Source organism: Pleurodeles waltl, chromosome 9, assembly GCF_031143425.1.
Source record: "Pleurodeles waltl isolate 20211129_DDA chromosome 9, aPleWal1.hap1.20221129, whole genome shotgun sequence".
NCBI classification, from domain to species: Eukaryota; Metazoa; Chordata; class Amphibia; order Caudata; family Salamandridae; genus Pleurodeles; species Pleurodeles waltl.
The window spans coordinates 122,536,990-122,558,968 of NC_090448.1; the positions used below are offsets into that span (position 1 = coordinate 122,536,990).

Sequence of the window (21,979 nt, forward strand, 5' to 3'; positions counted from 1 at the left end):
TGGAGGGTGAAGAGCGGTGGTAAGACCTAGTTGTGCTACCCTAACCTCTTAACAGTCTCCTAGTTCCTGATGAATTGGTATAACGTGTCAGAACCTTGATAAGTAAACTTACAAGGAGACATGTCTAGACCAATGAACCTTTTCACCACGTTTGGAGACTTCACAGAACGAGATATCTTTTGGCATCGCAATCAATATGTCGATAAGTCCATCAATAGTCACAACAACTACTCATTTAAGCTAATCTATAACACTCAATATAGATCAATACAGCGAACGCACCATGACCTTTCAGCCATGAATAACCACACAAATCTAGTTAAGTGTTGGGATATTTATTCCCTATTAGTTACAATCTAATATCATATTTATTAGCTTTAATAGCAACGAGCACGTCAAAACCACTATCACTTGACAATCAGAGCAGAACTTAATCAAAGCATAGATTAGGAACATCTTGAATGAAGCACGTCGTTAATATGAATCAACTTTAGCAGAGTATCATTAGTACATTATTCAACAAAGCAAGAATTCAGTCATTTGTCTATTCGCATACGATATTAGTGAACTCCTTAACTAACCACAAACTAGCATCAGCATGTTGGGCTTCATGTAAAACGATTTCACAAACATAAATTTGGAAAACGTCTAACTATGGCCTCTATCAAAAGAGCAGTTGGTACCTAGCCAGAAAAGGCAAACAGATAATTTCAATTATCATCAGATAGTTACCCCTCCAATGAATCAGCAATCAGTGTCAGTCTTCGTCCTCAGGACATCAGTCGATTCAGCATCAGCAAGGATAGGATCGGGCAAAGTCTCAGCGTGGCATAGCTAAAGAATAAGGCTCATCCCTCATATGGAGGAAAAGTGTATCAGGCAAAGAATAAGCTGAGGATGGTTTCAAATAATGGCTCATAATGGCAAGGATTGGTGAAGAAGAATGGTGAAGAATGTCTAATTTCTCCTCCGGTCAAGCGATTATATCAAAACAGTCTAAAAAGTCTCTAATTTCCCATTGGGCAATATTTAGTGCATCATTATCTCTGTCCAATAATTCTCCACACACATTATTAGAGTTTTCCACCTAACACAGTTCTCATGCAGTCGATTGGCTCCTGTGATTGACGTCCTCATCGGGTGGAATGTCAGGTAAGAAAAGTTACACTTTACGCTCAAGTCAGTAGTCCCATTGTCTTCTCCTAGTCTAGGCAGCCTTGCACCTGCTGCGAATTACACTGTTGCATTCAGCAAGAATGTCTCCTTGAGCAAGTCGGGTCCCATGAGAAAGAATTTACTACGGCTACACATACATATCTATAGCTTCTGGAAAAGTACAGCTTAGTGTCCTTCAGTAAAACAGCACATTGCAAGTTAGAAAAACACAGTTGATATGAGACCAGGCAGCTAAGCCCAGACCCTCGCTAACTAAGGCCTAGTGATTAATTTAGCACAACCAAAATACATAACTATTAATTATAACATGCGAATACAAATTCAAACGTTATTACATTATTAATTCATCATTAATCAGTTTAATTAATTATCATATACATTGGTGGCCACTCCCCGTGGGCACATTTCAAACGTGTGTATTATTTTCTATGTTAACATATTTCTATGCAGTCTCACTACACATTATATTGCAAGCTTTTCATGTTAATATTGATTTTCAAGGTCACACTCCAACAATCCCTCCTCTGATGACTCTTGTCATCAGACAAACCTTTTCCCTTACAGTTTTCATCCTGGAATTCCCTCATTTCAATTACCTCTCACAATCGTTCCAGTTGTGATTTTGCCCTGTTGCCAATTTGTTCCTTTTCTTTTCTTCCCTCCTCTTATTATTTTTCGCCATTTTCAATTTAATTCTTTTACTAATTTTACATGCCAGCATTAGTGCAAATAAGAAAGGTATAACAATCAATATTCCATGAATTATTTTTGCCAATATCCCATGCCAAATAATACTAAACCAATTTCCCACCTTCGCAAGTCCTTTTCCAACCTTTTCCCAAACAACTGGCTCTTTCAGTTCCTTCAAATCTGTACTATCCCTAGTTAAGTTTGTAAGCATACTTATAAGCTCATTACTATTGTCAGGTATATAAGTACTACAATGTCACTCATTAAGCATTTTACAGACTCCGCCATTTTTCGCTAAAAGGATGTCTAAAGCAAGCCTGTTTTGAAGAGTGTTAACCCTCTCCGCAGCAAGTTCAGTATCCATCAAGTTATAGCCCCGGTAAAATTTGTCAGCATGTTCTCCACAAAAGTAGACAACTTTCAGATCTTTATGGAGTTTAAGATAACTCCCACTGAAGGAATTATCGCCCCAAATATGTCTCCTACTACACTAGCAGCAGTCTCTCTCTTCTGTCTATTTCGACGTAATTCAGACAATTTCGGAAACCTCTTTAAGTCATCAAGTTGATACATCTTTGGGAAAATTATCCCCAAATAACATGTCCCATACCATCCCTTTGGAAGACGGTAATGAGCATTTGGCCCACATATATAATAGATCCCAGGGATCGCTGGATCCTGTCCATTTAACATGAACGTCCATTTACTCTGAAACAAAAATACATGCTTACATTCACTCATTGTCACAAACACATTGTCATAATATGACTTTGGTCTAGATATGCAAAGCTTCCCTACGTGTAGTGCCTCTAAAGCTAACTTCCCTTGTTCCCTAATTGTATTGTAACTCTCACTACTAGCAAAGGCTCACTGCTGCAATCCTTTCTCCAATTTTCCCTTCAATGCCCTTCTTCTGTCTTCTGTGTGATTTAGAAAGCTTTTCTCTACAGGTGTAAGCAAACATTTCAAATTATTGCGGTGTGCATAAGATGTACTAATTGTTAATGTCGCCTCAAAGAATCCCTTAACTAACTTTATGCTGTAGTATTTAGCCACACTACTCAAATCCTCTATGATAGGCACATGAGAAAACACAAGGTTGTGATCAGAATAAAAATAATGGATCTCTTCCTGGTTGTAGAATCTTGTCAGTAACAGACTGCAGCTTATCCCATATGATAAAGGCAGACTACGGTAGGTAACCCCCTCTTGTACCGAAACAGGAATCTGTGTACACACATGACAATCTTTCGCATCCATTCTGTCAACATACTCACTTAGCAAGCGATAGAAAACATTAGTTGATAGTTCCCTTTTTGCTTTAGTCCCCTCATGCAAATATTTCGTATTTTGCTCAAACCTCTCCCAAGCTGTTAGTGCAGTGACGGTCTCAGGAATTGTAGCATTGTTAATTCCACTCTTACCCACTAATGGCATTCCCACAATCACAACTATGATGAATATCACACACACGACACCCAAACCAACACCCAAACATTTACAATGCCTACTTCCCCTATTATCCTCTCTAGTGTTAGCCATGATCTGTAAAGAATCAGAAAGTGAAAGATTATTAGTTCAAACATCAACCAACAGATGGTTAGAAACAAGTTGAAACAAGCGAACGTCTTTCTTTAGCAATTATTTACAGCTTTCACATTCACTCCCATGATCCTTGTCAATTCAGGTCAGCAGCTTGTCAGAATAAGTTTTCAAAAGTCAATTCAAGTTGTCAGTGTCTCATCAAGTAGGTGATCAGTCTCTTTTCATAATTTTCTTTAATTCAATTTTCATGCCAACACAGTCTCTCTGGCCAGACTCAGGTACCAAAGTACTGACCTGGGACTTCTCGATCAAAACAGAACACCAAGAACTCTTGCTGTCATCATCTGACATTGCATACGCCCATTCAGGACCTGCGTATCTTCTGTTTGCTACCCTCTTTCTTTTCAACTTGCGATCACCTTGCAACTGTCCTTCACTCAGATCTTCTCTCCTTGTTGTATCAACCTCCTCCTCTATTGCATCTTCAACAACCATTTTCCCTTTGTCACTTGCAATTCTGGCCACTTATCTCCTTTCAGTATCTCTTTGGCCTTTGACCTTTCCTGTGGCAGCCCTTCGCCCTCCTCTGATTCTATGGTGTTTTCTCTTGATGGACCTGCAATTTGCTCCGGAGGAGTCTGGACACTCTGACTCTCTTCCGCCTCAACTCCTTCGCCTTCTGAGTCTGTCAGGGGGTCTAGCTCATGTCCATATTCGTCTGCTTCTGGGAAAACCTCCTTTTGACTTGGCTCTCCTGGTGCCTCATTTGAGATAGGCCCACTTCACCCCTCTGGGTCTCTTCTCCTTCGTCTCTTACTGGAGTGACCGAGCCGTCCTCAACGGGCTCTCCTGCAATCTTAGTTCCCCTTCGATCACTCTCCGGCACTGAGACTTCCTTCTCTGTTGTAGGTACTTTCAACAACTCTATTTCCTCATCAGTTGGACACGTCACCTTTTTCGTGTGACTGGCATGGATCCAGTTCGGAATTCCCACACACTTCACAGCAGTAGTAGTCGTTAGTATTACTTGATATGGTGCCTTCCAACGTGGCTCCAAACACAACTTCCTTACGTGTTTCTTGATGACAACCCAGTCACCAACTTTCAAGTTGTGTCCTGGATCATTTATCGATGGCAGGGTGGTAGCTTCCACCTGGTCAGAGAAAGAGTGGACCACGTCAGCCAGACCCTTACAGTAGTCCAACACCATATCATCCGTGATATTCACAAGAGCATTTGCAAACACTGTGGGCAGTCTCATAGCTCGGCCCATGAGGATTTCATGAGGAGACAGTCCTGTTTTCTTGTTAGGTGTATTTCTCATAGACATTAGCACCAAAGGCAATGCATCGGGCCATTTCAAATTTGTGGCTGCACACATCTTTGCCATTCTCGACTTCAGGGTACCATTCGTTTGCTCCACTAGTCCTGATGCTTCAAGGTGGTAACTACAATGCAACTTCTGCTCAATGTTCAATGCTGCACACAAGAGCTTAACCACCTTGTTGTTGAAGTGACTTCCCCTATCTGACTCTAAAGAGATCAGAAACCCGAAACGTGGTATCAATTCCCTAAGCAGCAGCTTCGCTACTGTGAGACTGTTGTTCCTACATGTAGGGTATGCTTCAATCCATTGACTAAAGATACACACAATCACCTACACATATCTCAAACCTCCACACACAGGCATCTCAATAAAATCCAATTGCATTCTGCTAAATGGACCTCCTGCTCTCAAATTTACCACTGTCCCTGTTGACAGATGATACACCTGTGGCAGATCACTTCTGCAGCTTGTCTGAATTTCGGGTTAAACCAGTCAATTTTGAACAACCTGATCATGGCATCTCTCCCAATATGTGCTTGACCATGGTAAAACCTTGCAAACTGTGACAGGAGATTGTTCAGCAAAACCAAAATCCCATCAGCTGAAACCCACAAATCATCTGGTCTTTGTACGCATTGCATCCTAACCCAAGAACGTTTCTTATCCTTGATGGCATGTCCTTGCAACAATCTTAATTCCTCCAACGTGTCAACCACCCTTAAAGCGTAGCCTGTGCATGTCTTGTTTTCTGTTTGAGGTAGCAATTCCCACTGATCTTTAAACGATATACAGTTCAACGCGCAAAACCTTGCGACTTGATCCGCATATCCATTTCCCATTGAAACAAAGTCTTATGATTCCAAGTGAGCACTGCATTTCACCACGGCAATTTCATGAGGTAACTGAATCGCATGCAACAACTCCTTAATTCTTTCACCATTTTTCACTGGAGAACAGAAGAGGTCAGGAAACCCCTCTGTGACCATAGTTGGTCAAAATCATGGACAATTCTAAATCAATACCTGCTGTCAGTATAGATAGTCGCTCTCAACTGGGCAGCAGCATGGCAAGCTCTAGTAAGAGCAACCAATTCAGGCACTTGGGCAGAATATACTCTTTCAAGCCAAGACGCTTCCAGGATACCAGAGATCATACATACAGCATATCCAGCTCTCAGCACTCCTACTGAGTCTCTTAAACATGAGCCATCAACAAAGATATTTTTTCATTTTCTTCCAATTGGGTATCTTTAATGTCAGGCCTCGGTTTGGTGCACATTTCTGTTACCTCAAAACAATCATGTTGTACATCTTCAGCATCTTCAACTTCTGTGTTTTCATTTGGAAGCAAAGTTGCCAGGTTCAGCACTGTACAACTTTTCAACGTTACATTTGGTGACCTCAATATAATCATTTCATATTTTGTCAGTCTTGCATTTGTCATGTGTTGGGTTTTTGTACAGGTTAGCAAGATCTCGACTAAGTGTGGGACCCTGACTGTTAAAGGATGTCCCATCACTATTCCTTCACACTGTGTGAGGCTTTAACCAACTGCTGCTACTGCACGCAGACAACCCGGTAAGGCTTCTGCAACTGGGTCCAAGGTAGCTGAAAAATACGCTACTGGTCCGTTTATACCTCCATGGCCCTGTGTCAGGACAGACAAAGAACATGCATCACGTTCATGACACAACAGAACAAAAGGCTTTGTATAATCAGGCATGCCTAAAGCTGGAGCTCTACACATGCTCTCCCCAGCTCAGTAAACGCCTTCATTTCTTTTTCTGACAGTGTTATGACATCTGGCCCATCCCTAACCGTCAGTCTCACCAATGGCTTGGGATCCGCTGACGACAGTAGCCCACCATTCCCAGAGACATCCTAACATCTCTCCGCGTTGTTGGGGGATTCATCTGTAACAGGGCAGTGACCCTTTCACTGGACAATTTCCTAAACCCTTTCTCAATTTGATGACCCAAATACTTCACCTCCTTCTGACAGTATTGAAGCTTCTTTGGGGACACCTTGTGCCCGTTCTTTCCCAAATGGTTCAGTAAGGCAATTGAATCATACTTGCAGTCATCCTTCGTTTTGGAAGCAATCAATAAATCATCAATGTACTGCACTAGAGTTGATTGAAAAGGCAACTCCAATGACTCCAAATCCTTCTTCAATATCTGGTTGAATATGAAAGGTGATTCCGAAAACCCTTGAGTTTCAGTACCATTATTGGTAAATTACATGGGCTGCTCATCACCTCTTTCAAAACTCCCTGTTTCACAAAGTCTGCAATTAATTGTACCACCTTTATAAGGACATCTTGCACCATATGGTGCTGCGGCGCCTGGGGGAACACAGCATTTGGCTTCACACTGACTTTGACTGGTTCCACTCCTTTTATCAGTCCTACTTCCTTCCCTGTCAAGTCCCACACTTTCTCTTTGACATTGGGAAGAAGTTAATCAGAGGATACTCCTCATCTGTGGTCTCGGTTTCAGGCTCTGAAACCTGCCCCTCGTCTCCTTCATCATCACAGTTTGTCTGAACCTCTATTCCCTCATTGGAACAGGTGATTGAACACCTTGTCTTGCACAGTAAGTCTCTTCCCAATAGGGACACGGGACTCAAATCGCAAACTACAAACCTGTGCAACCCCTGGAAAGTGCCAAGCTCAACCTGAACCGGATCTGTGATTGGGTTAGTCAGGAGCTGGTTCGCCACTCCTACTACCTTGACTGTAAGCCCCGAAAGGGGCAATTTCAGAACCTCTGCACTTTTGACCGTAGAGCGTGTAGCTCCTGTGTCAACCAAGAATGAAACCTTGTGACCCGTTACTTTTCCCTGGACATAGGGCCCTTTCTGATCTACCTCTAGGGACGCTGCAAGCCTGCACTCCTCACTATCTGAACTCTCATCCAACCATTCATCGTTTATTCCATTCTCACCACATAATGGGAACTGTTGTACTGCGATACTTTGACTCATTCTTTGACCTGTGACCTGCTGAGGAAGCATCACCTGTTGCTGTTCCATTGGTGCTAATGGCAACTGCATTTGCTGTCTAGGTACCATAGGAACCTGCTGTTGCATTTGCTGCATCTGCATCGGTTGTACACGTGGAATCTGCACTTGTTGCATGGGTTGGAGACCCTGGATTTGAACCATGTTATTCTGAAAGTTCGGATTAGGACCTCTCAACCTTGGTCCTTTAACATTTTGAAATGCATTGACATCATTGCTTTGTTAAATAACACCCTCATGCGCCATCAACGGGCACTCCCGCTTCCAATGTCCAACGCCCCCGCAAGCATGACAAGGTAACATCTTCTTCATCCCCTGCACATTGTTTTGAACCACTACGGTTTTCAAATCTGGACCATGATTCACAAAACCTCCTCGACCTCTGCCTCTTACTTGCGCCTGAAACATCCTGTTTCCTTGCACCTGTTGCACCATCTGCAGTACGCAACCTCCCTGCATCCCTGACTGTGCTGCCTTAATTTGCATTGCCATCACTTTCTCCTTCAACTTTCTCTGCTTCAACTCAATTTAGGGCCAGATGTAGCAAAGTTTTGCTAGTCGCAAATGGCCCAAATCGCTATTTGCGACCCCGCAAAATCGGAAATGGGATGCAAAAATCCCATTTCCGACTCGCAAAAAGCGATGCGAGCCGTTACCGACTCGCAAAAATTGCAACCCCATTTTGCGACCCGCAAATAGGAAGTCGCAATTTGCGAGTCGCAAACCATATGCAATTGCAACTCGCAAATTGCGACTAGTCGCAAAAAGCTCAGTTTGCATGTCCCATTTACCACCAACTCAGAACAGGTGGTAATCATTACCAAAGTATAAAAGGAGACCCAGAAGGCATCTGGGTTACTCAAGATGGCAGAGATATACCTGATAGCAGTGAGGAGGAGAGCCCACGCATCCCAGCAGAGGAGGAGTAGGAGGAGGAGCCAGAGATAGGAGAAGATTTACAGAACAAGGCAGACTCTTTTTCAGCAAACTGAGGAAGAGATATATGACAAATCCTGACTTAGCAGCGCAGCCATACTAGAATTAATTGAATTACTAAAACCACAGCTAGAACGCCAGACTCTGCGCAGCTGCGCCATCCCTACACATGTGCAAGTGCTATGCTCACTGCACCTCTTGGCCTCGGGGAGCTATCAGGGGGTCATTGCTGTGGCAGGTGGGGTATCTCAAAGTGCAATATCAAGGTTCCTCAGGGCATTCCTAGATGCCATACTCACACACATGTCTCACTTCATATACCTACCCAGAAATGAGGCAGAAATTAACAGCACCAAGTTGGACTTTTACCGGATTGCCAACTTTCCCCATGTCATAGGGTGTGTAGATGGGACACATATTCAAATATGCCCCCCTGCTAACCTGGAGTATCTGTTCCGCAACAGAAAGTGTACCCACTCACTGAATATTCAGGTTGTCTGTAACGCTCATTATGTCATCACTGACATTGTCGCAAAATTTCCAGGCAGTACCCATGACTCATACATTTTTAGGCACAGTGGGATACACCAACGCCTGGAACGTGGGGAGTTTGGAGAAGGATACCTCCTAGGTAGAGCTGCATACACCTCGTAGACATACACACAGATCAATGTGCACACCAACCAGGACTTTCTAACAGTGTAATGTTTGTGCCCAACAGGTGACAGTGCATATGCACTACGGCCATGGATAATGACTCCGTTCTTAACACCCAGCAATGATTCCGAGAGGCGATACAACAGTGCACATAAGAAGACCAGGAACCTGATTGAACGCAACTTCGGATTGCTGAAAGCAAGGTTCAGATGCCTCCACCGCAGTAGAGGTGCCCTCCAGTATACCCCCATTACAGCATTCAAAATTGTTGTCGCATGCGCCATCCTGCACAATATTGCCACCCGACGTGGGCTACCCCTCACCCCTGCAGACCCAGATTCTGAGGATGAAGAGCAGGAGCAACCACATCGCCATCATGGGGATCGGAGCATCGCAAATCAAGGCAGACTTAGACGGGAACACATCGCAACACAATACTTTGGAAGGTACGTGTCAACTTAAAACATATCCACCTATTGACCAAAAACTCAATTTGTTAAGTGGAACAAAAAAGCTATTTAATATGTGCAGAAATTGAACTATTTACAATGACAAACTGTTCATGTACTTCAAAAAGCCAACCATGCATGGGGCACATTGCCGTCATGTGCCCCAACATCAGGGACAGGGTTTAGTCTATGACCTACGGCTGCCTCTGCCAGCCTGGCTGGTACCAGGTTGTTCTGAAGTGCTCTGCCTGGTACTCCCACTCCGGAGCACCCTAGTGTCACTGGCAGAGACACTGCTCACAGTGGAGCCCTCTTCGCTGTCCTGGGGGGTGTCCCCTGTACCCCTGGACACATGCCGTGCCTCCATTAAATCGATCACATATGTGATCCGGCCCAGGCCTCTTGCCACATCCCCTGCAAAGTGGCCCATTTCCACTTGGAGGCCGACTGTCCTTCTTGACAGGCCAGTGGTGTTGACTGCCAGTCTGCCAATTGATGAGGCCATCCTGTCCAGCCTCTGGAGCAGCTGGCGGTCCCTGCGCCGCCTGCCCTCGCTCTGTGAAAGTAGTCCAGCCACCAGTTCCCGCATGGACAGGGCTAGGTCCCCAGTGTTTGTGCCAATGACGTCCAATTGGGCATGGAGCTGCTGCATGCTGGTCTCATTGCTCCTCACAAAGCGGTACAGAACCCCACTAATTCTCCCTAATATTCTGTTCTGCAGGCGCTGACCACGGAGCAGTTGTGCCTCGGTCATGGTGGTGGATGGACCCCCGGACTCAGCCTGCAGCCCTGCTCTCCTCAACCTGCGTCGCCTGCGCAGTGGTGGATGCCCTGTGAGCTGTACCGTGGCACTCCTGGCTGTTGCTGGCGCAGGTGTAGACATCAAGGGGATGGTGTTGGTGGCGCAGGTGGGAGTGGTGGCAGCTCCTGTGCTTTCCTCATGGGGCTGGCTGACTGTTGGCACCTGGCTGCTGTGGCTTGTGGTGGTGTCTTGTGGGAGACCTGTGGGACATGGGGAACAGACTGTCAGTGTCTATTATCTGTTGCACACTTCCTAATAAACATTTGCCTATTGACTGCCTACTTGACTACATTGCCCATAATGCCTCATTCTGGTGTTTGCTACCCTGAAATGGAGCTATCTTGGTTGTGCATGCCCCTGTGTACATGGTGGGTGGGGGTATGGCATTGATGGGGGTACAGGCATATCACATGGTACTCACCGGTTGATGTAGTGGGCTCAGAGGTGTCCAGATCTCCAAATCCTGTAACTGCCTCCTGCTCCGGGGTCTCCTCCACCCTTTCCTCCAGGGGTGTGGGTGGTGGTACGGATGATGGTCCCCCTCCTGTGCCTCTCATCTCCCGGAGCCTTTCAGCCACCCTCTCCTTGGTCTGGGAGCGGAGGTCATACCACCTCTTCTTGATCTCATCCACACTCCTGTGGCTGACCCACAGGGAGTTCACTTTTTCTTGAATTTCCAGCCAGAGTTGTTTTTTTGTTGAGTCTGGCACATTGAGGGCTGCCTTTCCAAAAAAGATCATCAAAGTGCTGACAGCATTCTTCTGTCAGCACCTCCCGCTCCTTCTCAGAAAATTTCAGTTTTCTCTTTCTGGGTGTTTCTGCCATTGTAGTTGCTGTTCCTCCTGTTGGCTGTTCAGCAGTTTAAAATGGGTGTGGTCTTCCCTCCTCCCAGGTGTATTTGTAAACTTCCTGGCTGTGATGTCATCATCATGTGCCAGGAAGTGTTTCCAGAGTGTTCTGGAGTGGTTTCTGGAGTGTTCTGCAGCACCTGCAATCAATTTACATGGTACTCGCAATTTGCGACACCCACTCGCAAATTGCGAGTCCGTTTTTTGCGCGGTCGCAAACAGCAAACTCGCAGACAGTGGACTCGCTATCTGCGTTGCGACTCCGGGTGCGAGTCGCAATTTTTACACGGACATTGTACCTGCATTCCTATTAGCGACACGCAATTGCTCGCAAATTGCGAGTCGCTAATTTATTTGTACCTACAGTACTTCGCATACTGCAACACCTCGTCAATCGGCTTCGCTTGCCAACAGATCAAGTGATTCTTAATCATCTGACTAATCTCAGGTCTCAATCCCTCAACAAATCTGAACACAAAGTGATTCATGTCCTTCGCCTCAACAACCTCTGTACCGCTGTAGTGCTTGAACGACTTCAACAACCTCTCATAGTAGACATGTATCGACACCTTGGCCTCCTGCGCCGTTCGGTCAATCTTTTTGCCAATCAATATTCTGCGGAGAAACCTTCTGTTTCAGGAACTCAATCACCTTATAGAAGTACTTCATCACCTCGGGAGATGGTGCTCATGTGACTCTATCCCTTGCTGGTTCCGCGGCCGGCCAATCCACACTCCTCTTGCACTCAAGCCACAAATCGGCTGGAACTATGATCTCAAAAAGAGTATTCAGGTCTTCCCAGAGACATTTTGCAAGTTTCACAAACCTGTCCGTCTGCTGATACCATTCTATTGTTTTTTCCCTCAACCTGGGAAATTCATTTGTAAATGACAGGATATCACTTCTGGTACACAGCACATGGACAAGAACCCCTCCGGCCATTTCTCTCATTGGTAACAACTTTATTGTACCTACATCCTGTGAGGCTTTTGCTTGCTGCTCCAGGCAGTCACTCTTCCTTTTGTATCTTTTCTTTGCCCATCTACCTTCCCACTTCTCTAAGGCTCCCAAAACTTGTGCACTTTGCAGTATCTCTTTAAGGTGTGCCTTTATCCCAGTAGACCTCATGTGTTCAAAATCCTTAGGCTCAAAGTCTAACCTGTAACTCCTCTTCAGATGTTTAGTGTTGTCTAAGTCTATGCCGTATTTGTCTGCCAGATTCGCCAACCTCTGGTGCACCCTGCTCACTTCTTTGGTTATCTTTGGGATCAAATACCTCAAATTTGCTTCAGTGTATGTCTCTAGCCTGTTCCCTCCAATGCTCTTTTCAACTGATTCATTTGCCTCCATTCCCAACTTTACAAAATTCAGGTACTCTTCTCTTTCCGACTGCTCTGCCGCTGCAGGAGTGGTCTGTGGTGAATTTAACCTGTCCAACCATCCATTCAGTTGTTGCGCAGTTAAACCTTGTAAGGAGATATTCCCATCCTGCATCATCGGTGTTTGCAGTACATTGAGATCCGCTGAGTCAGCAGTCCCAAACCTGATTGTCTCATGGTATCTGGAGGAGCCCCAATCGGACTGAAGTCTAACAAAGATCTAGATCTTTCAAATGTCGGCTCCACTGGAGTCATTCCTTGAGAGTTCCCTATGAACCCTCCTCTTGTCATCTCTTGGGTCATTATTCCCTGATCATATAAGCTAGGCTTCGCCTGCGCATACAATGTTACTGGTGGACCAACTGTAATAGGCAAGGATATGGCAGCTGGCGCATGCCTGTTCCCCACACCCTGTGGAACATTAACTCCCATATTCTGATTCATTCCTGGTGCTATGACTGACTCCGGTCCTGTGACCGAAGTATAATTCTGAACCATCTGTTGTTGCGCCTGAGGCAGTAAAAGTGGAGTTTGTTCAGTCTGTATCAGGTTTGGTTTCGTATATGCCGGATCGGACGGCACCATCAAGTTTGTGGTAGTCTTGGGACCTCAGGGTAACGTCTCTGAACCTGTGGTGGCTGTAGCTGAGGTTGCATCTCTGGAGCAGTGGACACACTAACACTATTCTGCACTGGAACTGGTGTTGAGACAGTACTAACCTGTACCGGATTTGCTGTCCCCTTGTTTTGAGTCGAATTTATGGGACCTGCACTGGTACTTGGTCTATTGTCATCTATGGCATATGGCTGTGGTTGGTCATTTAGTAACTGATTAACGAACTCATCATCATCTGAGTCATCTACCTCTGCCCAGGACTTCTTAGTCTCCCTTTCTTTGCTAGAACCCTTGTCAGTCTTACAAGTTGCTTTCCCTCCTTGGTTTTCACCTTCTTGAGTTATTGCTGGAAACATCCTAACTCCTTCTATTGTTTCTCTCCTCCAAACCCTCTGTGTGCTATCCCACCTAGCCTCTGCTAGTGTCTTTTCTGCTTTCCTCATTCTCCTCTCAAATTTCTGTTGCTGTTGTCATATTGCCATCATTTCCCAAATTGCTAGCGCCTCAAACTGTGCTGGCCTCGGAGGTGACTTTAGCTCATTTAACACCCTCCACAAGTTTTCCAAAATTCTTATTTTGAACGTCCCGTGCTCTGGAAATGCCAAACGCCCTTTTATCACTGTCGCTTTGCACCATTGCGTTAGCCAAAGACATGGCGCAACACCCCTTTCTTCCATTACGGCATAAGCCGGTGTATCCTCTGGAGGCATACGCTCCCCTACACTCGGGGTAATCTAAACATCTCCCCTCAAAGCGCTCTTTAAAGCCTTGAAAAACTTCATTTTTGCATCTTTTATTTTGCTAACAATCGAATCAGGAAGTGACTTTAATTCCCAGAACTCTCTTTGCTTGCTTTCTCACCCAATTGCCTCTCATGGATGGCTGCAAACCTGTGCATGACCTTTCTCACTAACCGACTTATCCCAGCACGGCTCCAGTGACGTCACACTCACACACTTGCGGCTTGTCTCCCTCGCTCCCAACTCACACAAAAACGAATGCAATATATTGCGAGCACTAATAAAACTCAAATTTGCCGGTTCACTACAGGAAAGGGTAACACAATTGCTTCGGAACTTTACAGAGATTTTGCTTAGCCTCAGCAGCTACTCTCTCCTTCTCAGATCGCGCACTCGCAAGCAAAATTTGACTCGCAAATTCTACTCTCGACTTGTCAATGGGTTGTCCTAGTGCACTTTAGAACTCACCAAATCTCCATCGAAGTTTCCATTCACTCACATTGACTCAAACTTGACTCGTCAACCACTCCCAATTGACCTATTAAACCGCGCAAATTACAACATAAACCAAGTGTCTCATAAACTTATCAATATACTTCGGAGTCTTAGACCATGCAGGGTCTGTACATCACCAACAACCACATGGACAGTATTTGAGCACAAAGCGCCACACTCACATGAAGTTCACCAACTTCCCTACTATCATACTGCGGAGTACGCACACTCCTACTAAACTTTACATGGCCTAAAATTCTCACAAACCTCACAATTCACCCGCGGTATGCATAAGCTGTGCAAGCGCAAAACCTATTTCATTCACACTATCACTAGACGCCAAGAACATACCATCTCACTTCGGCAGGCTACGAGATTCCAGGAAAGTCATTCAGTACTTAGGGGCACATCATCTCTCCAATTTGCATTATTTTAAAACAATTTTCAAACAGTGATCCCTCGTCCTGGGGTCCCAAAGGGCTAACCATCGTCTGCTACCAAAACTGATAACGCGTCAGAACCTTGATAAGTAAACTTACAAGGAGACACGTCTAGGCCAATGAACATTTTGACCACGTTTGGAGACTTCCCAGAACAAGATATCTTTTGGCATCGCAATCAATATGTCGATAAGTCCATCAATATTCACAACAACTACTCATTTAAGCTGATCTATAACACTCAATATAGATCAATACAGCGAACGCACCATGACCTTTCAGCCATGAATAACCACACAAATCTAGTTAAGTGTTGGGATATTTATTCCCTATTAGTTACAATCTAATATCATATTTATTAGCTTTAATAGCAACAAGCACGTCAAAACCACTATCACTTGACAATCAGAGCAGAACTTAATCAAAGTATAGATTATGAACATCTAGAATGAAGCACGTCGTTAATATGAATCACCTTTAGCAGAGTATCATTAGTACATTATTCAACAAAGCAAGAATTCAGTCATTTTTCTATTTGCATCCGATATTAGTGAACTCCTTAACTAACCTCAAATTAGCATCAGCATGTTGGGCTTCATCAAAACGATTTCGCAAACACAAATTTGGAAAAAGTCTAACTATGGCCTCTATCAAAAGAGCAGTTGGTACCTAGAAAGAAAAGGCGAACAGACAGTTTCAATTATCATCAGATAGTTACCCCTCCAAAGAATCAGCAATCAGTCTTCGTCCTCAGGACATCAGTCAATTCAGCATCAGCAAGGATAGGACCGGGCAAAGTCTCAGTGTGGCATAGCTAAAGAATAAGGCTCTTCCCTCATGTATCAGGCAAATAATAAACTGAGGATGGTTTGAAGTATCAAAGTCTCAAATAATGGCTCATAATGGCAAGGATTGGTGAAGAAGAATGGCGAAGAATGTCTAATTTCTCCTCCGGTCAAGCGATTATATCAAAACAGTCTAACAAGTCTCTAATTTACCATTGGGCAATATTGGGTGCATCATTATCTCTGTCCAATAATTCTTCACACACCTTATTAGAGTTTTCCACCTAACACAGTTCTCAAGCAGTCGGTTGGCTCCTGTGATTGACGTCTTCATCGGGTGGAATGTCAGGTAAGAAAAGTTACACTTTCCACTCCATTCAGTAGTCCCATTGTCTTCTCCTAGTCTAGGCGGCCTTGCACCTGTTGCGAATTTCACTGTTGCATTCAGCAAGAATGTCTCCTTGAGCAAGTTGGGTCCCATGAGAAAGAATTTACTACGGCTACACACACATATCTCTAGCTTCTGGAAAAGTACAGCTTCGTGTCCTTCAGGAAAACAGCACATTTCACGTTAGAAAAACACATTTGATATGAGACCAGGCAGCTAAGCCCAGACCCTCGCTAACTAAGGCCTACTGATTAATTTAGCACAACCAAAATACATAACTCTTAATTATAATATGTTAATACAAACTCAAACGTTAGTACATTATTAATTCATCATTAATCAGTTTCATTAATCATCGTATACATTGGTGGCCACTCCCCGTGGGCACATTTCAAACGTGTGTATTATTTTCTATGTTAACATATTTCTATGCAGTTTCACCACATATTATATTGCAAGCTTTTCATGTTAATATTGATTTTAAAGGTCACACTCTAACAATAGTCATGTGAGGGACATTGGATGGAAGCTTGAAAAGCAAAACATAACTTTAAGAGCCCTATTTGCCTTTTTTTGGGATGCTGCTCTTTGAATGTCTGAGCTCTGGTGTTGCAAGGACAGCCCTTAAATGATATCCAACACTTCTAACAACCAGAACAGATTACTATGATTTTAAACTCTTTCCATCCCTAATTCTTCTCGGTGTCATGCTCATTTCTGATTTCTAGCTCCTACTCTATACACCTCTCTTATGCCTACCTTCTTTGACCTCTTTATCTACAGGTCCTATGCCTAACGCCTACTACCTCCAACCTTCTAATTATCCATCAGTTAAGTTACTAGCCTTTTGATGGGAAATATCATCAACAGTATTCCTCCCTCAATTCACCTGTCTGTCCCCAAACTTTCACCAAGGTCACTTTTTTCCATCTATCTTTCCCACATCTGAGGCAACGTCAGAGTGGCATAAATTGATGTACCAAATAATAGTTATAGGGATGGATCACATTTTTTTTCTTTGCAGGTGAGGCATCAATTATTTGCATGGGTAGTATCATTTTGTACGCAAGAGGTCTTGTCTAATACGTGACGCCCTAAACCAGTTTTAACTTTTTTAGAAGAGGCTATAATTATAAACAAATATACCCCTACAGTCAACATGAGCAAAAACAGTTAAGTCATTGGTGTGAGATAAAAAGTTATTAAGTAAAATAGTCACTGCTTTTAATTAATATCACATTGCATGTTGGAGCTAATTTTACTTGAATAATGTAAACAAAGGCTAAAAAAATCACACCATGCCAATTGCTGTTAGCTAAAAAGCTAGGGCTTGCTGAAGGTGCTTTACTTGACACAGAGGTCACTTGACAGTTAAGGCTTTATCCCTACAACTGTTTTACTGTTTTCTGACTATCCACAAAGCCTGCTTGAATATAGGGATCGGGTTAACATACTCACAGGAGGGTGCTGTTTCACTTACTTACTGCTATTCCATTTTCCTCCTGCAACCAGCTTCTTTCCCACCATTTGCATATTCTCCCGCCTAGTCTCCCTCAGAGCCTGTTGACTTTTTCCTCTGGCTTTCCACTTTCTATCCTCTCTTTGCTCTGAGTCTGCCTTCTTTTCCTTCAATCTGCACACTTTATTCTAGAACGGCCTTCTTCCCAACTCTGATTCTTTCTTACTCAGGCTGCCCATTTTCCCTCAGTTTGCGAGCTTTGCCCCTTGTTACCATTATCCCCACAGTCATTCAGCTCTTTCCTCAGCCTGCTTGTTTTCCAACCAAGTTTGCCCACTTTCTCCATAAACTGACCATTCTACCTCAGAATCTCGATACTGTCACCTCTACCTACCCATTTTTCCACAATATGCCCTTTCTTCCCCAAGAATGCCTTCTTTCCCCTCACTCTACCCACTTTATACTTGCCTGCCCATTCTCCACTGAGTCTGGCAAATTTCCTCTTAGCCTTCTCTTGTTCCCCAGGCTTCCTATTCTACAGGAGGCTGCATGCTTTACTCCCAGCTAGCTGATTTCCCCCTCAACATGCTCACTTTAACCCCACTCAAAACGTTGTCCCTCAAAGTCTGTTCAGTTTTTTATTCAACTAGATGCCTTCATTCCTAATGTTTGTTGTTCAACTCTTCAATGTGGTCTTTTTTTAGGTCTACTTAAATCATATGTATAATATACGTACTTATAGAGGCTTTCAGTCAGCCATTTTCATCCACTGTACTGTTATGTCATTCACATTTTTCTTCTGCCCACTACATCACACCATATGGGGCAGCAGGCAGCCCGCTTCAGCTATTGGCTAACTACACTGTGAGTGACAACATTCTGCTCTTTCACACGGAGCAGACTCGCACACAAAGTCGAAGGGACTACTACGGCAAGGTGTGTTCTTTGAGACCAAATAAATATTATTGTTTTATTCAATTTTGTTAAGATTCTTGTGGGTCTAGCAGTGTCCCAAACTACACAGTTTTCCAAAAGCCATAACAAAACAAAGCAAGCATTGTCATGGCCAATATTGTAGCCACCAACACCAGAGCTATTTTCTTTGCCAGTCTTTGTTTTTTTAATCAATTATTCACCTAGGCAGGTGAAAAGGTGGAATTATACTCACTCTGTGCCACTCCTCTGACCCTTCAACATAAAATAGGAGGTTTCCTAGTACTTTGGGAAGGGACAAGGGGTGAAAGTTCAAATTCCTTGTACTACAACAAGCCTCTCATCGGCATCCTCGTTGCTACTAAGGGTATTGAAGATTGATAAGATGTGAGAGGTAAAAAGAAAACTGAACAGGTCGATTACATGCCCTTGTTTACCTTACCCTTGTGACACAGTGCTCCAGAAACATCCAAGTCTAGGGCTCAGAAGGACAGTGGCAGAGGAAACAAGTTTAATTCCAGGGATAACTCCTGTAGCCTCTCTTGGCCTCTAAATAAAGTCCATGTGTATGTTTTTAATTTCCATAATTGTTTGCGAGATAGTATTAATATTTCCAAAATGTGGACACATTTCCAAATGTTAAGACATTTCGTGACTTCATTTGCCTATGTTGGCTATTGGCTTTGTCAAAGATTTGTAGTTATGCTGAACAGCATTGTGATTGCTGTGAAGCATGACTAAAGATAATTTAATTAAAAAGTGCTATGTTGTGGCCAGCATACTGGCCAAACTCTAGCACTTTTTAAAATTACTTTTAGCCATGTGCTCTACCACCCACTCTTGACTGTTCTCTGCCCACACCAAAAGCCTTCTCTCCTACCCTCCCACCCTCTGTGTTGCCTTGTTCCTTAACTTACTCCCCAAAAAAGGGGCAGTGGGTTGGGGGATGAGGCAACATGGAGAGAGGGTGTGAGAAAAAGTCACGGGGGAAAGGCCCAATGAGAGGGTATAGGTAGCACACAAGCAACAGAGGGTAAGCAGAAGTGGCTAGGGGAGGTGCAGGGACAACAGAGTGTGGGTGAGAGGTTTTGGAACAGGCACACGGACAAAGGAGGGTGAGCTAGACTTTGGAGCAAGCACATGGACAATGGAGTGTGGCCAGGAGGGGCTGGGATAAAGACACAGAGAACTGAGAATGGATGAGATGGCCTGGGGGAAGCTCAAGGACAATGTAGGGTGGGCAGGAAGGGCATTGGAAGCAAATCTAGATTCACCTGGTTAACTGGATATGGGCGGGAGGGTGGGAAATCACATGGACAACAGAAAATGTTAAACAGGGAACAACATAGAAGGGAAAAGTACAAAAGGGAGACTGCTGAAAAACACATGAACTTTTGTAGAGTGCTTAAACAAAAAGTAATAAAAAGTAGCGCCTGAAAAAGAGAGCAGTGGACGGTCACAGTAATGCGTCCATTAGATAATTGACTTAGAAACTCTGCTGTGCCCTGATGTAAATCCCCAGTGGCAGATTACTTCCATATGGCCTGGAGTTGTCCCTTAAACACTAGATACTGGGAGCATGTACCCATACATTTTGAGACTACATTAAGCAGGGAAGGGCTTATAAACCTTAGATTTGTTTCTGGGTCTGTCTCAGTGTCCGAAGCCTAAAAAAGTAGCTAACAGTTTCTTAGATCTAGTGCTAGTGCTAGCTAAGCGGCTGACAGCAATAACTTGGATGGCAGGTGGAGGAAGGATCCTCATACTCTGGATGGATGAGTGAAGGGGTGACGCTAAGAGGGGAGGAAGACTGAGAATTATGAAAGAACCCAATAGCAGACCTATAGGATGACGTCTGAATACTTTTGAAATTTGGCCAGAGGAAGCAGGTATGATTAAACTGGTGAGGGGAAAAGCCCAATACTGTTCACAGCACCATGGCTGTGGCAGTGTTCAAATGTATGTTTAAGAATAGAACTGCACTCATATGCTGGGACCCAGCAATTCAAAAGACTAGACATACACCTTTCACTATGCCCATCTGGACATCAATCAGGAATTTGTAAAGCGCACTACTCACCTGTGAGGGTCTCAAGGTGCTGAGGAGGTGGAAGAAGGAAGGGAGGTGCTGCTACTGCTCGAACAGCCAGGTCTTGAGAGGTTTCCTGAAGGTAAGGAGGTCTTTGGTCTGGCGCAGGTGGGTGGGAAGAATGTTCCACGTTTTGGCAGTGAGGTGTGAGTATGATCTACCACTGGTTGTAGTTCTGCGGATGCATGGGATAGTTGAGAGGTCGGCGGAGCGGAGACGCTGGGTCGGGGGGTAGAAGGAGAGTCGTCTGTTGAGGTATTATGGTCCAGTGTTGGGCAGTGCTTTGTGAGCAGAGGTGAGGAGTTTGAAGGTGATTCTTTTGTTGAGTGGGACGAAGTGCAGGGTTCTCAGGTGCTCTGTGATGTGGCAGTGGTGGGGGATGTCCAGGATGAGGCGTGTGGAGGCATTCTGGATGCATTGCAGCCTCTTCTGGAGTTTGGCCATGGTACCTGCGTAGAGCGCATTACATAGTCCAGCTGGCCGCTTACGAGGGCTTGGGTGACTGGTCTTCTGGTTTCCATGGGTATCCATTTGTAGATCTTTCGGAGCATGCAGAATGTGTTGAAGCAGGAGGAGGAGATAGCATTGACTTGCTGGGCATACTGTATACAGAATAATACTGTAACAGATACTAAGAGTTGTTAATGCTGTTTTGTGATTCCTATAAATTGAGAAAAATGTTACACAAATGGCACCTCTAAAGCATTGATGAGGAGTAAGACGGAGAGAGGAGAAGGTGCAAATATTTATAAAAAAAATCTCAATAAAGACATTTAAAAAAGTAGGCATACAGCTTAAAGAAAATAGTCCTTTGATCTGAGACCTGCATGTTTCCATAGCACAATACACAGCATCTATTCTATTGAGTGATCTAAAATGTAAGTATATTTCAATCTCCCTTTCCCTTTTAAACTTGTAATGGCCATTCGTTCTTGCCTGCATCTACACATGCCCCATCAGTATCAGAACTTATCTCCAATATGCAAAAGGTTCAGTCAATACCATCAGTAGTGTGGTGTCTCCCTACTTGTGATTGGGTTCATATTTCCTTCCTCAGCTCTTTTTTGAATCCTTCATCCAAGGTTCCAAGTTTGTGTGAATTAACTCACTACTTGCAGAACACTTTCTTCTCTACTCCTAAATGTATGGTCCTGTGTGAGCAGTATGCTCGGCACCCTTAGTGGCCAACCTGGATGTTGTGCCAAA

General features: G+C 44.1%; 1 protein-coding gene across 2 annotated transcripts in view; it reads right to left on the reverse strand.

The window, feature by feature from the left end:
- The window catches only part of LOC138259003 (inter-alpha-trypsin inhibitor heavy chain H3-like), a 534,612-nt gene that overhangs the window by 369,611 nt on the left and 143,022 nt on the right, over window positions 1–21,979 (reverse strand). The gene's annotated exons all lie outside the window — the stretch shown is intronic.